General features: G+C 43.1%; 1 long non-coding RNA gene across 1 annotated transcript; it reads left to right on the forward strand.

The window, feature by feature from the left end:
* The first annotated feature begins 231 nt into the window (after nucleotides 1–231).
* On the forward strand, nucleotides 232–2,182 carry LOC131910354 (uncharacterized). The gene is made up of 4 exons (XR_009379113.1): nucleotides 232–291; nucleotides 1,070–1,190; nucleotides 1,831–1,966; nucleotides 2,078–2,182. It is a non-coding gene; the product is annotated as an uncharacterized LOC131910354 (long non-coding RNA).
* Nucleotides 2,183–13,972: the final 11,790 nt, after the last annotated feature.

The following is a 13,972-nucleotide window of genomic DNA, read 5'->3' on the forward strand; positions in this document are numbered from 1 at the left end:
AAGGATAATCCTGTGTTTAGTAATAATAAATGGTCAAATGGTTTTTCACAGAGGCTGGTGCGTTCTCAGCATTGGCGTATGACGGTGGCGGTTTTGAACACACACCTGCTGGTGTGTTCTCAGCATTGGTGTATGACGGTGGCAGGTTTTGAACACACACCTGCTCCTTTGCATTATTGCCACCACTGTTACCATTCCCGTGGAGAAGTGTTCCTTCATCACCCCTTTGATCTGCGTTTCCTTGACAACCATGGGTTCTGAGTGCCTACGTTATGGGACTGTTGGCCATCGGTATGTTTCCTTTGCAGAAATGACTTTTCAAGTTCTTTGCTTATTTTGCCTTTGTGCTGTTGAGTTGTGGTTATTTATGAATTCTGTGTACTCGGCCCTTATCAGAACATGACTTACAAATATCCTTTGTTTCTGTGGATTGTCTATTTATTATAGTCAGATATGTGGCGGGAGGGGGGGTGTTGAATGAAGATTCATTCATTTTTGTTTATTTATGTGGATGAATGCTTTGCTTCCACTGCCGGTTTATCCAGTATCCATGGAGGCCAGAAAAGGATGCTGTATGCCCTGGAACTGGAGTTCTACCACAGGGGTACAGGGAACTGAACTCTGCAAGAACAGAAAATGTGCTTCACTGCTGAGCTATATCTTCTGGGGAGAAGGGAGCTCAAGACAGAGTTTCTCTGTGGAACAGCCCTGCCTGTTCTGGAATTCACTCTGTAGGACCAGACTGGCCTCAAACTCACAGAGATCCACCTGCCTCTGCCTCCCAAGTGCTGGGATTAAAGGCATGTGCCATCACTATCTGGCTACACCTTCTTGTTTTTTAAAGGGTAGATGATGAACACCGCATTCGGGTACCACTGGAATGAGTTTTGAGCAGAGAGGTCTCCTTGCCTCACTTCTCTCCCGAGCAGCCCACACCCAACTTTCCTGTGATAACTACAGCCACATATGCTGCGTGAAGACTCTCAGCTCACACCCATGTGCCCTCTGGGTGTTGTCTCCTGTCTGTGTGGTGCCCTGCCTCATAAGTGCTATGACTTCTGTTTTTCAGGTGGGGAAACTGAGGAGCAAATACTCCAGTGAGTGTCCTGAGGTTCTTGCTGCCCACAGCAGCAGAGTCAGGATCCAAACCCAAGTCTATCCAACTTGACAGCTGGACCAGTCCATCCACAGTGAGCAAGCTGATATTCTTGGGCGCTAGAGTGCCTTCATGTGCCTGTGACGCCTTTCTGCCCACAGGGAGGAGGGTCAGAAGAGGGTTCAGGTCTCGGGAACTGTCACACACTCCAACCACGGCAGCTTCGCTTTAATGTCTTCATTATTTAGGACTCTGGAATCAGATTTTGGTTGAGAGAAAAGAAACGAGGATAATGGTACTTTTAGAAGTGTTTGAAGAATCACAAGGAATGCATGTCACTTTGTAGAACAAATCCCAAAGCCATTGTAACTTCTCGTTACACAGAAGTTTCAATAAAGGGCACCCAGTTCTAAGCTTAGAGACTGAAAGGTAGCATTTGTGCACACCCACACCTACACATGTGCATGCGTGTATTCACACACTCCCACGTCCTGTCTTTATCCCTCAATTCACACCTGTTTCTAGTCCAGGACAATGCCAGCCTTAGGAGTTGCCTCTAAACTCCCACTCACTAGGGAAAAAAAAAAATAGTGGCCTCACCCACACTTCCCAGCAGTCCCAGCTGCCTCCATCATCAGTCAGGTATGCTGTCTACTCACCTTTGAAAGGCTTCCCAGCAGCCAAGCAATTCTCCTAACCAAAGCTTCCCATCCCATTCTTGGCCTTTCCATTAGCAAAATGAGTTACCACCAGCCTCAGGCGGAAGCCTCGGCTTTTCATCGTCTCTAGTCATGAGGCTGAAATCCAGGAGGAGCCATCCCGAGGAACCCTGACAAGGTGAAGCCAAGTCCTAAGAGAAATAGCTTGCAGGTAAGTGTCCCTCTCCCTGCCTGGCTGCTGGCCAGGACAGAGAGGAATGAGTGAGCTAAGGGGAGGGGCCTCTGGACCACCCACTCCCACAGAACGTTTCTTATCTTTCAGACAGAGCTCATCTTAGTAGGGTAGGAACTTTCCCTGGCCACTGGAAATCAGGCTTGATCTCAATCGCTCTGTGTTTTTCCTTGGTAGAAGACCCAGGTAACTAAGGTGAGTTCTACGTCTCGTTGTCTATGAGGTTCAGCAGCCCATGCAGATGAACAGTCACCGGGGCGGTGAGACTTTGAAGAGGGTGGGGAGGGAGGGAGATTTTGTGTAGCTTCCTAGGACTACATCTTGGTTTTTCCGAACGTTTCTATGTCCCAACAAATCACTACCAGATGTCTGCTCAAATATAGTTCAAGTGCAAGATTCCATGACAAGGCTTAATGCTATTAACTGCTTTGGGAGCGATGGGAAGAGGTGTTGGAGAGTGTTCCTGCCCACTAGAGAAGTTGGATCCAGGGGCAGAATAACTTTTCATCTCTGTCCCTATCTTCAGTTAAACAATACATAAGGAATCTTGTTTGCTTATTACCCCAAAGATTCCCCAACTGCCTATGGGCATCCAGCGACAATCCTCTAGCTTTCTGTTTCTGCTAGATAGTGCTTTCTGCCTCCTTTAAGGAAGAGCCAAGGCAGACATGGACTCACAACCACAGATAAAAACTGCAGAGTCACAGGTGGCAATAGGGTGTTTCCAAAAGCCTCTCCAGTGACGTGCCTGGGTACCACTCCTTCCCGAATTCTGCCTAAACTTTTTCCAACTGGCGGTTGTCATAACTCATTAGCCAACTAACAGTGGACTCATAGTGCTGAGAAGGGCCCTGGAAAAACCTACCTTGTATAACAGGCTCAACTGCAGAGTGACCAAGCACTCTGGAAGACCTAACCTGTGCTGATCCAGGTACCTAGGCGTGTCCTGCAGCCTCAGTGCACACCCACACTGGCAGTGCCCAACTCGTCCATCCAGAGTTACAGCTCCAGCCCCCACACACCAGCTCCTAGGTGCTTGGAAGTGAAGCAAGTGCTCGTTCCCCATCTTTCTTCTACGCAAACCTAGGGATGCAGCCGTAATGTATTCCCGTCCTTGAAATGGGAAAAGTCGGACAAAGGAAAATGAAAAGACCTTTAGTGCAGACGAGTCTGCCTGAGTCCCAAGATCTCAGATCCTCTGCCATGCTGTGGTGCTTAGTCTTTCAGTGGCACAGGATCCATCTGGGAGCATGGGGGAGAGTGGAGAAGGTTGCACACCCCCTACACACACACACACACACACACACACACACACACACACACACACACACACACTACAAACTAATGGGAAACTGCTATTGGCTCTATCATGACAAACATGCAGGATGTCTCTCCGCTACATCCACAATAATTCTTTGGGTTCTCCACCTGGGATGAAATTAGCTGATAGACAACCTGCAGAGCACAACAGAGAGGGAGGATGTGTTTGGATCAGAGTACATGCTAGCCTCAGAAAGAGTGAGGCAGCAAGGGATATGCGAGAGCAGCCAAGCACAATAGGAAGAGACACCGTGATGATGTGATGTTTAAGATTGCCTATGCTTTTAGGTTTTCATATAGAAGGTACATAGCAGACCTCAGGGATGCTGGGTAGGTGTCCTGGGGATCTGGGTTAGAATTATCTCCAGGATTCTGTACCAGGTTTCAACAAGAAGAAAATACAGATTTACACTTGAGGATATACGTTATTGAAATAAAGAGACAAGAAGTCATCTTTTTTCATGTGAAAGAAGCCTCCCAAAGCCCTGCTCATATTAATGAAACCTCATAGCACAGGCTGCAGGCAGCATGTGGAAGAGAAACCGTGTGCAGTTTGTACATGTGTTAGACATTCAGAATGTGGTCAGAACAAGCATACTCACTCTATTAGCTACAGTGTGCAAATGACTATGAACAAGGAGAAAGAACTTGAAATGGCTGGCCAACTATGCTTATTAAATTTGTAAAAGATCATTCTTCTTTTGATCATTTCTCAAAATAAATGAAGATAGTGAGTGCTAAAAATTACACTAGGTCTGTGTGAAGAAAATACATCTGAAATATTATTTTATTTCTAATATATATATATATATATATATATATATATATATATATATATATGTATATATTGCTTCATCAGTACCCTATCCAGGGTCCTACTTTCAGACACCGGTGATCATGCTGGAATGTAGGCAGAGAGAAGTATGTCCTCACCTGCATCTGTAGACTAGTCTTGTTAATCCCAAAGAACCCTGGCTGTGGGGATCAACAGAGTTGGCACTTTGCAAACTATGATTTCAACACAACAGCATTATCTGTCCCATTAATCATTTGAGTTGTTATCTGGGAAGGAATGAGCAAATCTTTGTGAACGTAAAGTATTTAAAAAGTGATTTCTGGAGATGCTCTCAGAGAAGCCCACACTCGTGTCCTCTGGTGTCATTTTAAATGTCTCTTCTTGACCCTTATGCTTAGAAATCTATATTAAAACATTTTTATTAACCTCACATATATATGTATAATATCTTAAAGAATATTCATAATATTAGCTGCAATGTTTGCCTTTGGGGGGGGAGTTTTACTTTCTTTTTATTTTTTTATGTGCATTGGTGTTTTGCCATGGGTGTTGGGTTCCCGGGAACCGGAGTTCAAACAGTTGTGAGCTGCCATGTGGGTACTAGGAGTTGAACCCAGGTCCTCTGGAAGAGCAATCAGTGCTCTTACCCTCTGAGCCATCTCTCCAGCCCTGGAAGGTAAGTTTTAATGCTGAGCTGATGGATTAGAAGGGGAGTTTCATTTTAATGTAAACCCCTTTGCATATTTTTAATAATTGAACAACATTTCTTGGGCTCATATGCAAGAAAAAACATTGAGAACTCTTTGTTTCAAGACAAAGGCACCCTCTGTAGCTCAGGCTGCCTTGGGACTTGTCATACAGTCTGCCTGGGTAGTTTTAAGATCTGGGGAGTAGAATCAACTATGTGGGGTCTATTGTTAAGCCTTAAAATTTTTTAAAAAGTAAGTTAATCAAACCCCTGTCCCCTTAAATGATTCCTTTGAAACAATTAGCACATTTGGATATCATAGAGTATTTGTGCTCTTGGTTTGGAGCTTCAGAAAGGAAATGTGTCTTGGGATCAAGATTCACACTTGACCTGAGTCTCATTATTAGCCATGAGCCAAAATGTGCAAAGGAAACCTATCTCTCTCTCTCTCTCTCTCTCTCTCTCTCTCTCTCTCTCTCTCTCTCTCTCTCTCCCTCCCTCCCTCCCTCCCTCCCTCCCTCCCTCCCTCTCTCTCTCTCTCTCTCTCTCTCTCTCTCTCTCTCTCTCTCTCTGTCTCTCTCTCTCTCTCTCTGTTTCTGGCTCTCTCTCTCTGGCTCTCTGGCTCTCTCTCTGGCTCTCTGGCTCTCTGTCTGTCTGTCTGTCTGTCTCTCTCTCTCTCTCTCTCTCTCTCTCTCTGTGTGTGTGTGTGTGTGTTTGTGTGTGTGTGTGTTTGTGTGTGTGTGTGTGTTTTAGTGATTTGAGACAAGGTTTCTCTGTGTAGCCCTGGCTGTCCTTGAACTCATTTTGTAGACCAGACTGGCCTCAAACTAAGAAATCGACCTGCCTCTGCCTCTTGAGTTCAGGGATCAAAGGCATGCACCACAGATGCTTAGTTCAACTGAAATATTTCTTTATGGACAGGGCAAAAATAGCACACTTGTACCAATTTTGAAAAACTTCTTTGTAGGTATAATATTTAAATGATAATTTCTAAAGGACCATTTAGTTTATTTAGAATAAACATATTTAAAGAAAGGTTCTTTGAGAGAGAAAAGGAAAATCAATTGTCGCTGTTTAGTTTCATGGATGGAAACATGAATTTATATTCCACACCAGTTACCTCACTCGTTCCCATCAATTCTGGGACAACGCTCCTCCTTTGTGAAGCTTCATGTTGTGAAGTTTGGATTGCTTTATCTAGTGCCAAGGATGGATTAGTGATCAGCTAATCTTATTTCTTCCACAATGCTGAGTATATGAGGACAACCTGCATGGGTCTCAAGGCAAAGGCTGATTCTTTTGACCCTTCCTCATAAAAATTAAGAGTCTCTTGGTGTGGGTTTGGGAATCCTATTTTAAGACAACATTCCCATGTACTTCTTATGCACAATTGGATAAATTTTGCTAACCACTGCCAAAAACATAGGAAATTTGTTAAGACAAATAAAGAAGCAGACCCACCACATACAGTGAGGCATGTATGTAATCAGGGCATGAAGGAGGCTGAGGCGAGAGAAGGGGGTTGTTCATTTGAGACCAATGTGAAACTGAAAGCCAGTAGGCTGCATAGAGAGACCCTTCCTTGAAAGGAAAACAAAAAACCCAGGCCAGTGGCCTTGACTTTCCACTTGTGATCTTGTCAGACATGGGGACTCTGGCTTCCCCTACTGCTCTCCAGTGGTCAGAAATGTGCAGAAGACTCAATGTGAACCGCACAAGGCAAGAGAGAACTATCTAAGCAATAAGGGCTTTTTAACAAAATGTTACCAGTCTCTCCTGGGAGGCTAAAAGAAACTCAAGACATCACTACTTATAGGGCCACTGTGAATCAGGTGACAAATACTGTTTTCAGTTAGAAATGCTGTAAAGTATGACATGTTTTTGAGCACACTCGTATCATGTTCAGAAAGTTTCAGATTGTCATGTTAGAAGTGCCTTACCAGTGAAGTCTATGTAACATTCCTAAACTGGAATGAATCTGAAACACTACTGGTCCAAAGCATTTCAGAACAGCTTACAAAGCAACACATGAGAAGCTTTCAAAAGTTGTGGGCTCTTCTTCAAAATAAGTAAAGAATGGCTTGTTAAAATGTGGATTGGCCATAGTTGCCAGTCAATATACACATAGGAGGAGAGGAACACATCTCAATGTCATAGTGATAGGATGCAGAGTCTAAAGTTTGGAAAGCAGTATTCTATTTCTTCCTCTAGGACCCTGACAGTTGAGATCAATTAAAGCAATAAGACGTGAATTGCAATATGCTACCAGTGCGTAGTCACATGCGACCCCCTCTTAGCCTTATTTGTGATTTAATGGAAGAAAATACCGAATGGGTTTCAGTTCTAGTGAGAGGTTCAGGCTACAGTTGGGAGGTAGGTAGGTGGTTGGAATGTACAAGCCTATTGCAGGAAAATGAAATTCAATTTTTAAAAAACTTGTATTGAATCAGAAATTGAATCAGGAACACACGGCAGTTATAACATTTTTTTTTTAAGTTTTTCGAGACAGGGTTTCTCTGTGTAGCTTTGGAGCCTGTCCTGGAACTCACTTGGTAGCCCAGGCTGGCCTCGAACTCACAGGGATTCGCCTGGCTCTACCTCCCGAGTGCTGTGATTAAAGATGTGCGCCACCACCGCCCAGTGGTTATAACATTTTAATGAGGCAACCAATAGCCTTCTACTCTCCAGTGAGCTGAAAAATAGACTCAAGTTAGTTACTGCCCAGTTCTGCACACGGTTTGCCAGTGAGCGTGTTTTGTTTGTATTTCTCACTGAGTTTTACAGACCACATCAGTTCTAAGAGTCGATACCTCTAGCAACACTTCCTTTGCATTTTGCTTGCACAGGAAAGTCAGTTCCATGACAGTCTCTGCACTTTCTCCCTTCTAGTCTACACCACACCATGTTTCATGCATATCTAATTCTGCTTTCACAGTTGCCAAACATCCCTAAAAATGGGATCCACTTTAGGACGATGTGATGCTTATGGGACTTTGGCATTGCTATGACATAACAAACTTGAAGGAAGAGCTATTTTTAGCTCGTAGTTTCATGAGAGTTCAGTCTGTGGCTACTGGTTGCACATGCTCAAGCATCATGATGGTAGATCATGTGGTGGGGCAGGCTCCTCATTTCTAAACAAAAAGGCAGAAGGCAGAAGGAAAACCAGAGAGGATGGCAGTGTAGACTGCAGATCCTATGGAGAAGCCTCCAGTGCCTTACTTTCTACAGCATCTAGAAGTCTTGCCCCACCTACCTTTCGCCACCTCCCAATAATTTATCTTGTGAGTTTATCAGGGGATTAATCTGGTCACTCAGTCAGAGCCTCAAGAGCTAATCTTTTCTGGAGAAATCATCACAGAAGGTCTAGAGGTGTGTTTCACTAATGTCCTGGGCATTTCTTCATCTAACAAGTCAACAAACAAGATCAGGTACCACAGTTTACCCAATTGGCCTAGTTTGCCTGACATGGCTTCATAAGTACTAAGTCCTAGGTAATGTAGGATAGCTCAGTCACCCTAGTGTTGTGCTGACCAATCAGACCAGGCACATGGAACTCTTTAAATAAAAATCAATTCAAGTAGAAGACAATGAAAATTCTACTTTCTCTGTGGCACTGGTCACATTCCGAGGGAACACCTCATAACTAGTTGCTATGCCATTGGTCAATGCAAAAATAGAAATCTTCACCATTACAGAAAGTTCTGCTGGGTGGTGCTGACCTTGGAGGTTATTCCTTGCCGTTTCCTACAGCTAGCATCCTTTAAAGCAGCACACGAATCAAGGCTTGAGCAATCTCATACGATGAGGATACTGCCTCAGTGAGCACACAGAGTCTGCTGTTCCGGGAGACCTGCAGTGAACTGTTTTTCAGAGTTTGTATCAGGCTTTTGTCTCTGTGCCCTTAATCTGCTTAGCTCACAGGAATGTGTGAACACCTGCTGGCACTTAGTGGAAGCAGGGGCATGACATAACAAATATTTAACGTATCAGCAAAACAAATCACTTGACCCTTTTAAAATCTGTCCACTAAGCATGAGAGTCACGTTCATTTTCTTCCATTTATAGTATCTCTCTTGATGTGCTACACTGCAGGGGTGAGGGGTGATGTAACTTACAGCCAAGGGAGGGCATGCATGAGGGAAACTGCCTTTTGCAAAGGAGTAACCTGTGACTCCATTGCAACCCTACCCCAAGCATCAGTTGGATGACAGCTATGTGGTGGTCATGAGTTAGAGGGGCCAGCCCTCTTCCTGAGGGCAAAGGCAAATTAGAATCAGAAACAGAGACAAACTGCCTGTGTGTTTGAAGACCACTGCTGAAGGAGCTCCGTGTGAGCATACATGGGTTTGTTCATTTCAAAAAGATGTTATTGACTATCACTCCAGTCCTGTGACATTCAGACCGGTGAGTGTGTGTGTGTGTGTGTGTGTGTGTGTGTGTCTGTGTGTGTCTGTGTGTGCATGTGTGAAAGAGAGATTCTAGAGAGCCTAACACATTTACTGATTTTAAAGGTGCAATGTAAATGAAGATTTGTGAAGACTGTGGTGGTGGTGATGGTGGAGGTTATAATGAAACCTAGCATTTATTGGGAGCTTCCTAAAGAGTGGGCCTTTTGTCTGCATGCTTTACATGGGAAAGTGTGAGGCAATACTCTGGGAATCAGAATGTTGAAAAAAGCCTTGGGTGAAAAATGTGACGTTCTATTTCTGAATATTTCTAATAAAACTACCATTTAAGCAGAGATAGACTCTCACGAGTTATTTGTAGAGAAAGAATTTTATGCTAATATAGTTGCTGGATTTTATTTTACTTTTTAAAATGATCATTTCATTTTGGAAAATCTTAGGATTTTGAGAAAATGCAACAATAGTACACAGAGTCCACTGGTATAATGGGGCTCTGAGTTGAGATAAAAGTGGCTTCACATTTCTGCCTGTGACTTGGATAAATTATTTAACTGTCCATGTGTCTACTCAGTTGGACTTCTTCAATTGCCAAATGACACAATAATGTGTGCCATAGTGTTGTAGAAAAGGAAGATATGAGAGACTATATACAAAGTGCTCAGCTTGCTTGGACCATTGGGGTGCTTAATAAACATCTCTTTTTATTTATATGAATGGCATATTTGCTTTAATTATTATATGAAAATAATATATAATATTAAATGGACATTTTGTATTAATTCTTACTATAATTCCATTTTCTTCTTAGTCTATTCCTTTCTTAGGTAGAAGGAACTCTTGGAGTTCACATCAGGTCTCATAGATCCACCATATTTTTGTTTTGTGTCATTGATGACCTTTTTCCTGTTTAAGGAGACAGAGGGAAGCTAGACTTGGTACACCCCTGTCTCAGTCATTCAGGTTTGTTTATCAAAACATATTGTGGACCATGTAGCTTATTTGGTCTACCGGAAACTTATTTCTGTATAGTCATAGGTGATGGAAAGTCCAAGATCAAGCTGCCTGTCCAGTCTGTTACTTGTGAGGATACTAATCCTGATCACATCCCCATGTGGTGGTGAGAGAGAACAAAGCTCTCTATGGTCTCTTCTACAAGGGCATCAATCCTATCAGGAGAGCTCCCCCAAGACCCCATCTCCAAGTACCATCTCAGGAGTCAGTGAAGTTTCAACATATGGATTTGGGGACAAGGCACACAGAGAGTCCATGGCACTCATGCAAGGTGGGAAGCTGGAATGTTCTGGTCTGGTCTGTCAGGGACCCACTGGCAAGGGGAGAGGAATTGTGTAGCACTGTCTTGGGAGCTCAGAGCATGGGAACAGTGACTTTCTCTTTTGTGGAACTCCTGGATGACCCGCCATCCAGCTTCCTCTTGTCTACTTTTGAGCTACAGAAAAGGATGGGGTGGTAGAGAACTAGAGTACCATAGTACTCATTTTTCTGTTTACCAAAGACATGTGGACTGTTTCCATCTTCAAAAAAAAAAAAAGAAAAGAACAAAAACAAAAAATGACAGCAACAGCTACAACAACAACAAAAAACAAGTTTTCCAATCTTTTGTGGGGTCTATTTAATGTTTATTTCCTTCATCATTGATTTAACATCACGCCTACTACCTGGTTTCTTAATAACAAGGGTTAAGAGAAAAAGAGGCACCTGGGAAGAAAGCAAAACACACAAGAGCATAAGTGTGGTCTCCTCAAAGAAAGAGAACTCAAAGAAAGAGAAGTCTTTTTTTTTTTTTTTTTTTTTTTTTTTTTTTTTTTTTTTTTTTTTTTTGGTTTTTCGAGACAGGGTTTCTCTGTGTAGCTTTGCGCCTTTCCTGGAACTCACTTGGTAGCCCAGGCTGGCCTCGAACTCACAGAGATCCACCTGGCTCTGCCTCCCGAGTGCTGGGATTAAAGGCGTGCGCCACCACTGCCCGGCAGAAGTCTTTTAAGTGATCATATTGGGGCTATATATTCAAAATTGTTCTGAGTCCTAAGAATTTGCAAGGTTGTTGAATATATTTTAATTTTCTCATTTCTTTCTGTTCCTCTGATAATCCTTCTAATTATAATTTGACCTCAGTTTTACCTAAAACAGAGATGTCAACTCAACACTGTTTACTGTTCTTTGTACCCTACCCCTTACTTTTATGACCCTAACTCACTAGCATGCTGGCTCGTTCTATCTCTCAGGCTTGATGATAATTTGCCAACCTCAGACTTCAGGTCAATTTTGGTTGCCCTTTTCAATTCCTGAGAAATGTAGCAAGGGCTAATGGGAAATTCTGGATCATCATGGTATTAACGGAAAGCCCCAGATTAAGAATAAAGGTTCTCTTCATTTTGTAAGCTGTTGTTGGCCTTAAGACAACAGTGAAATATTCTCGGAAATTGTTCCCTCTGAATATTTTCTGGAAAAAATTCAGAATGTTAACAGTGGGTCATCTCATGGCAGAATTGGTACTTCTACCACACCTTTAAAAGAAAATACATCTCCAAGATGTTCCCATGGATGCACCTCCCGATGCCATAAATGTCTTGTAGGCCATGCGGATGATTTCTTCATGTGGCAGTTGCAAGGGCTAACATTCTAGATGATCTTCTATCATCAAACCCAGTACATGTTGACCACTTACAGCCCTAGGGGCTGTGTCCAGAACCCATGTGGATTGTCTCCTCTAAGGAGCCCAGCAAAACTGTGAGTGGGGAGTTGCATTACTCCCTTCATTTCATGGTTAAGGAAACAGATACCGAGTTTCACTGCCTCATACATGGCCACACAAGTGGGAAGAATCAAACCCATGATCTGAAGTCAGAAACTTGACTTTGGAGTATATGCTATTGACCACTTGGGACACTTTTTCAGAAGCCAGCACGCTAACAGAGTATTGTCCTCCAGCTGCATACAAGCTTTTCCTCAGTCTTCATCTCACCCTTAGAATCTTAGCAGCAATAACGCTGGTTGTAACAGAGCTTTGGGCAGCAATAGGACAGTTGCTGACAGTTTGAGTTTCCTGACTGGTTCTTTGGCTGCTGAACCCAGTGCGTTCTCTCTTAGCTCCCAATCAGTATCTACTTTGTAAAGACAGCCAGGCTGATGAAAACATGGATGCTCATACTAACTCCAGTAAAAATCCAGAAGAGTATTAAATCTACTTCCTGCTAAGAATGTGGTGGCGAGAGTATCTTTGGCAACAGAGCCCTAAGACATTGTCACTGAACACAGTGGAGACACTATTGCCTCTCAGAACAGAAAAGAAATCAACACCCCAGCTATTCAACCAAGTGCATAAGAAAGTGAGTTCTGTGAAAGACAACTTTGAAGACTTGGAGCTGAGCTTTATCTAGTCCCCATTTGTACCATTTTCAGATCCTCTTTGCCATAACTCTCTTCCTTTGAATCTTAAGAAATGGACAGAGAAGGAAAAGCAGAAGGTCATGGCAGAGATTTGGACATCTTTCAAAACAAAGAATGCAAGGCCTGGGCCAGACTTACAGGATTATGTGGCTCCGAACATCTAAGAACCAACTATAATTCTGTCCAAGGAATTCATAGTCTGTAAAACATCTTCATCTCCAGGAGGTCAAGTTTCAAAGAAGCCTGCTTTTGTTAGAAGTAATAAGGAGGGTTGGATTTGATTTTATCTAATTTATTTAGGGCACCTAGGAAACGAATTGGAATCACTCCGAGTACCCTCAGACTACGAGTATTCTAGAGGAGATTGGTCGAAATGCTTAGTGACCATGGATGCACCCAAGTCGATCGGAGAGCAGGATAAGGAAATAAAGAATTAAAATGTAAGGCAACAGACAGGAGGAGGGCGGGAAATTGTCAGAGTGCCGGCAACTTCAACTTGATCTGCTTTGTGAACAAGAGTTCTACCTGTGTCTGAGTCATTTTTGTGTAGTTAGAGAAAGGTATTTCTCTCCATAGTACAGAGAACAACTAACCAAAGCAGCTCTTCTTGACCCAATGAATGGAAACAGTGTTTAAGATAAGGATCTTAGGAAAAGCAAGCAACTTGGCTTATTTTTGTGGAAAAGTCACTGTTTCTAGGCAGACAAGCACAAACTTTCAAAAGGCCATGTGATTATCTTTTCAGCAGTATAAAAATAGAAAGAAAGTAACAAGCCAGAAAGGATGTAACTGATGGTGATCTTCGGTGGTGCATCTTAAGCTGACTATAAGGGTACACATGGAATTCTAGAAGGATGTCACTTTGAAACTTGATAGCTGTAATTCCTTAATAAGGGCCACTTGTCTGTCAAGGACTATGTCAACTTCTGAGCTGGGTTATTAAGGAAATCAGAGCCTGTTCCAATGTCAGCATTGAGTCATAAATGTGGGCAGATGCAGAAAGAGAAAAATGGAGCCTGTCCATTGGTTCATACAGGGATGGGATCCTGAAGTGCATCTCTGCTTTGGGGAAAAGCCCATCCCTCTCCTCATAGAACTCTGTTCTGTTCCACACTGAGGATACTGAATCATTCCGACTTCTAGAGGGGAGTGGTCCTCAATTAGAAGTGATTCCTTCCCCACCCCCACCCCCCCACCCCACCCCCGCAAGAACTTTTGGTAATGTCTGGAGACATTTTTGGTGGTCATACTAGGGACACTAGCGGCATTAGACTAACCAAGATGATCAAAATATCATGGACAATAAACACAGAAGATGAAGTTGTCATCAGAACCACAGCTTAGAGAAGTCAGGCAAGGACGAACAT

This window comes from Peromyscus eremicus, chromosome 5 (genome assembly GCF_949786415.1).
Source record: "Peromyscus eremicus chromosome 5, PerEre_H2_v1, whole genome shotgun sequence".
Classification (NCBI taxonomy): domain Eukaryota; kingdom Metazoa; phylum Chordata; class Mammalia; order Rodentia; family Cricetidae; genus Peromyscus; species Peromyscus eremicus.